General features: G+C 46.3%; 1 long non-coding RNA gene across 1 annotated transcript; it reads left to right on the top strand.

The window, feature by feature from the left end:
- The first annotated feature begins 597 nt into the window (after positions 1-597).
- On the top strand, positions 598-3,125 carry LOC137486277 (uncharacterized). Its single transcript, XR_011005653.1, has 4 exons — positions 598-822; positions 993-1,118; positions 1,280-1,362; positions 2,542-3,125. It is a non-coding gene; the product is annotated as an uncharacterized lncRNA (long non-coding RNA).
- The last annotated feature ends 2,145 nt before the right edge of the window (positions 3,126-5,270 follow it).

Genomic DNA, 5,270 nt, shown 5'->3' with positions numbered 1-5,270 from the left:
TCCCCCAGCAATTTTAGAGAAGGGGTCTTGGATTGGGAAATCTTAGGATAATGTCCTCCAAACCTCTTGTCCTTTCTGCCAGTGCTGGCTGCAGACATCCAACACACCCCACTGCAAAGGTGGAGCACAGAGCCAGGAGCAGAACTTGTGGTCCCAAAGGCTCTGTCAAACACAGGCTGGGGGTCTCTGCCAGGTGGACCTGGAGTGTCCCCCCACCCTCACTCTGTCTTGGCAGCCACAGCCATGGCTGAGTGCGGACAGTGCCTGGTCTGGGGCTCAGTAAAAGCTGCCAGAGGAAGGGTGGGTGTGTGGGGTGTGGGCAGGGAGAGGGACTGTGGTGAAGTCTCCAGTTCCTCGAGGAAGTTGTCACAGCACATGGATGCTTTACATTCCTCCATCTTTCAGGGAAATGTGGGAACCAGCAGGGCAGGGGCAATAAAAATCAGTGGGGAGATAATATCTCACATCTCCAGAGCTGCTCCTGATGTCTACCTTGTTTGAGATCCCAGTTGCTGAAGGGTTCAGGCCTTGGGTGTGACAGCATCCAGCATCCCCTCGGAATATCCCTGCTGCTGGGGGGATGCCCCCAGCCTGCCCAGGGCAGCCTGTGGCAGGGGAGGGGGCTGGCCCTGCTCAGCTCCAGGTTTATGGCAGTGTGGCTCTCTCCACTGGCTGCTGCCTTATGCTGTGCCACTTCATTTGATGTTCCCTTTTCTAAATGGTAGGAAATCAGTACTTACCAAGTGCTGGCCCAGAATTTATTTGACTTTAATTTCCCTTTATGACCCTGTCTGCTAATCTCTATTGCACAGATAAAGAGAGGTAACCCAGGCATCATTACCCGTGATGTGGAGAATTTTCTGCAGTTCAATTATAATCTCTTTTTTTTTTCCCTTGAGCAATAAAATCTCTATGTCTCTCTCTCTCTCTCTCTCCCCACCTTTCTTTTCCTTTAAACTTGTTCTCATAACTCTTCTTCTCCTGCTCCCAAGATGAGGTTAGGTACTTTTGCGATGTCTTCTTGTTTGTGGGAGTCAGAGCAGTTTCCAGCTGGAGCAGAAGGCTCAGAGACGTGCACGTGTTGTTCAATGCCTGCCTGGGAGATGCAGGAGGCACAGGTGAGGCACGAGGAGGGAATGGAATAGATTAGCACATGGGAAGGGCTCCGAGTTCTGCACAGACATCTCCTTATGGATTGTTTTCAACCTCCCTCTCTAGAAATGCCAGCATGATGGGTGGCAAAGATGCTGCTGAACTGCTGGTTTAATTTGCCTTTTAGAGGCGTTTTAGGGAAGGCATCTGGTTCCAATCGTGCTGCCCCTTTGAAAGGCCGTTCTCATTTGTCTGCAACTTCTTTGAAAGGTGAGTAATTCTCAACGTATTTTTCTTGGGCACGTCACCCTGGCAAGGAGATCTTTTATGTGTGCTTGTGACCTTTAGGACAGCAGAGCCATCGATATATCTTCCGTGCGTGTATTGTCCTTGTCATCTGGTAATTATTTACAAGTTTTGATTTCAAAGTTTGAGCCCCAGGAAAAAAATAATCATGTATTTATTTTCTATTTATCTTTGTCTAATTTGTTGTTTTTTTTTTTAATTAGGAAGTTTCCTTTTTTTAAATATATTTTATAGTTTAATTTTACAAAAATTTAAACCAAACAGAAGAAAAGATGGACAAAAAGAAACAGGAAGACATCTAAGTAATGGTGAAGCTGGCCTTGAAAAGGACATCAAAATGACATAGCTCTGACTTGTGTATTTTATTAATAATAGTAGTCACTATTAATAATAATTACAATAATACTAGACATATTATTAATAAATAAATTAATAAAATTAATAAAAATCTCCAGTTGGAGATGCCAACTGGACCTCCTCAGAATTCAGTCTTCTGTTTTCATAATGAAAGATAACCTGTCCATTATCAAAGATTGGTTGCACCTGAATTCAATTAGAAAATTAACAGCTGATGGGCTCTGGGGCTAAAGCCCTCCCCAGATTCAGGTGAAATCTGTCAGAAGTCAATCTGGATGTCTCAGCTGCATGAATCAAAAGCCAGTGTATCTACAGGACTCCAGACTTGTGGAAACACAGTCTGAATCTGAAAGGTCCTGCTGCATATGTAGAAAGACAGATGGTGGTGGAGCTTGCTGCCTTCTGGCAGGACGAAATGATTTATCCCTAAACTATCTCTAATGGAAAAATATCCGAGGGCAGCCTGAAACGCAGGCACTCTGGGAGGGAGGGACCACTTGTAGAGACCAGGCTGGCTATGGCTGGAAATAAAATGCATCTGTCCTTTATAAAGCAGAAAGTTTTTACCACAGACAGCACAAGACACCCACAACCTGCTTCCTATCCTCAGGCATTTCATCCAATTTCATTGTCGGATTAACTTCCTTGCCATAAGAGTGGCCCAGAGCATTTATTTCTTCAGTGCTACTGCAAGATTTTTCTCAGCACCAGCAGCAAAACAATGACTTGCTGTGTATTCTCAGGGTATTTTAATGATCCTATCTCCATATCTGTTTAAATTTACAGTACAGCAGAGCTCTGACTGGCATATGGTTGTCAGCCAAGAGAAAACTGTGTGTCTAGGAAGCAGATCAATGTTGACATTGTGAAGGTACCTCTGGAAAGAATTAATCAAGTCTGATCTTTGCATACCCTCTCAGTATGGATTTTCATTAGTCGTGGTGCTGTCTTCACACACAGAGTCCAAGGTGCTCTCCTCAAGGTCAGCCACTGAAGGGGATGAAGGCTGGAGAGTCTGTGGGTTCTGGGGGCACAGGATAATGTCCTCCAAACCTCTTGTCCTTTCTGCCAGTGCTGGCTGCAGACATCCAACACACCCCACTGCAAAGGTGGAGCACAGAGCCAGGAGCAGAACTTGTGGTCCCAAAGGCTCTGTCAAACACAGGCTGGGGGTCTCTGTCAGGTGGACCTGGAGTGTTCCCCCACCCTCACTCTGTCTTGGCAGCCACAGCCATGGCTGAGTGGGGACAGTGGCTCAGTGCCTGGTCTGGGGCTTAGTGCAAGCTGAGACGAGGAGCTGGCACATCAGGGCAAGGCACTGAGCCTGGATGTAGAAGTTTAAATTAGGCTAAAAGAATGTGGGAAATGTCTGTGTGGAGGGAGAAGGGTTGAAATTTCATGGAATCATGGAAGGCATTCACAGGGATCATCCAGTGCAGCCCCTGGCCCTGTCCAGACCCCCACCAACCCCACCTGGGCATCCCTGGCAGCGCTGGCCCAACGCTCCTGGAGCTCTGGCAGCCTCGGGGCCGTGCCCATTCCCTGGGGAGCCTGGGCAGTGCCAGCACCCTCTGGGGGAAGAACCTTTCCTGCTCTCCAGCCTGAGCTGCCCTGGCTCAGCTCCAGCCATTCCCTGGCTCCTGTCCCTGTCCCAGAGCAGAGGTGGGAGCTGCCCCTCCACTGCCCCTTGTGATTTGAACCTGCGAATAAATTCCTAGGAAAAAAACATTCTTCCTTTAATCAGAGGACCAAGGGAACCATCAGGCCCCTGGCTCAGCCTTCATTCAGCTCTATTAGGTGGACTTGAACTCCAGGAGATGCCTGAGCTGAGCTCTAGGCTGCCTTATCTCACCACCTGGCTGACTGAGGCTATGGCCACGCTGTGTCACAACTTGTCACCGTTGATTTGGGCTGGTAGTACCAATCTGGGCCAGGGCAGAGTGAGCCTGCAGCTCCATTGCTCCTGAAGGTAAAATGAAGCCCTTCATTAGTGTTTGTTATTAGGAGCTGTTAGTTGAAATGGGGCTTAGTGATATGCCCACAGTGAGGCACAGAACACTCATATTCCTTAGGCAGGACTTAAACCACCCAAAAAGGAGAATGCACCACGCACTGTGTTTCACAAATGTTGTGTTTCATGACAGGGTCAGCGCAGGCATCATGAGTATAGGATCTAAAAGGTAATCTGATTAATTAACAGAACTAAAGCTATCTAGTAAACAGATTTTGAATTTGTAATAAATAATTAGCCATCAGAAATGTCTCTTAATGAACTGTTAAGTTACTTTAGGGTGCAATTCTCAGATGACATGAAAATATCTGACATAAAAAACCTCTTTTGCAAATAAATAATGGCCTCATTAATATTGAAAAGAACAGCATGCTTTCACTATTTCTTGTGTCTTTAAGAACTGAACAGGTTTATAAAATAGAAATCTATCCAGTATGTGCTGACTGCTGCCAGAAACCATTTTTTAAAGAACTGTTATTGAGAGTCATTAATTATCTGCAGGTCCCATTTGCTCTGAATCAGTGACAAACTTTGTGAGATTTTGGATGGTTTTAATTAATGCAGGAATATGAGATGTAATATGCTTCTTGTTTGAACAATTATTGTCCTAACACAACCCTTGAATTAAAGGATTATGGGGAATATAAAAGTAAATGAGATGCTACAGATCTGTGAGCAGAACCCGCCTGAGAAGGAACATGTGAGTCTGTGTAGGCTCACACAGTACTGCCTTGAAAAGCTGCTGTGGCTGCACACACCTCATCCCAGCACAAAGATCTTCTGAGGACAACCGACAAGTTGATACTGAGATGCAATGCACATTTTTTCAAACTAATGAGACAAACAGCTTATGTTTCGATTTCAAATCTAATCAAGCTGCTTGGAGGGGTTCTTTTCTCTTTTTGATTCAATGCAAGCTGCTTCTCCCCTCCTATCCTGTCCTCTCCCTCTCCTCTTCCTCTTTCTTTTTTTTTTCATTCTTCCCCTTTTCCTCTTTTCCTTCCTCACTGACTTAATGACAAATGCACTAGAGTAGTGAGCAGGACAGGCAGAAAATCCAGGTGTCATTGCCCAGGCTGCTTTCCCCACACAGGCTGATCTAACTGTGCAGGGCCTCGTGCCTATGAACAGATCCCTCCGTGGAGATTTGGTGTTTACAGCTGTCCTAACATGACCACCTGGCTCCCAGATGGGAGAGATCTCCTTTCTGGCCAGCTCAAGCAGACATAAAGGACTTTGGATCTTCCACGTCACTGGTTTTAATGGGTGGGGTGTCTTACCTCTCCCAAACAAGGCAGATACTGCTGCTCCAAGCAGAATTTGTGCTGTATTTAACAGGCACAAGCTGCACAGTGGAACGGACAGCAAACACTGAGCAGCTCTTCAGCATTTAGAGAGACACATCAGGAGGGTGTTGAGTCCATCAGAGCCGTGCTTTGACACTGCCACAGCTCTGCTGGCCAGGGAAGCAGTCTGGCTTAGTTCACAGAGCTCCTTTGCCTTC

Source organism: Anomalospiza imberbis, chromosome 21 (assembly GCF_031753505.1).
Source record: "Anomalospiza imberbis isolate Cuckoo-Finch-1a 21T00152 chromosome 21, ASM3175350v1, whole genome shotgun sequence".
NCBI classification, from domain to species: domain Eukaryota; kingdom Metazoa; phylum Chordata; class Aves; order Passeriformes; family Viduidae; genus Anomalospiza; species Anomalospiza imberbis.
This window is presented reverse-complemented; position numbering and strand designations above follow the sequence as displayed.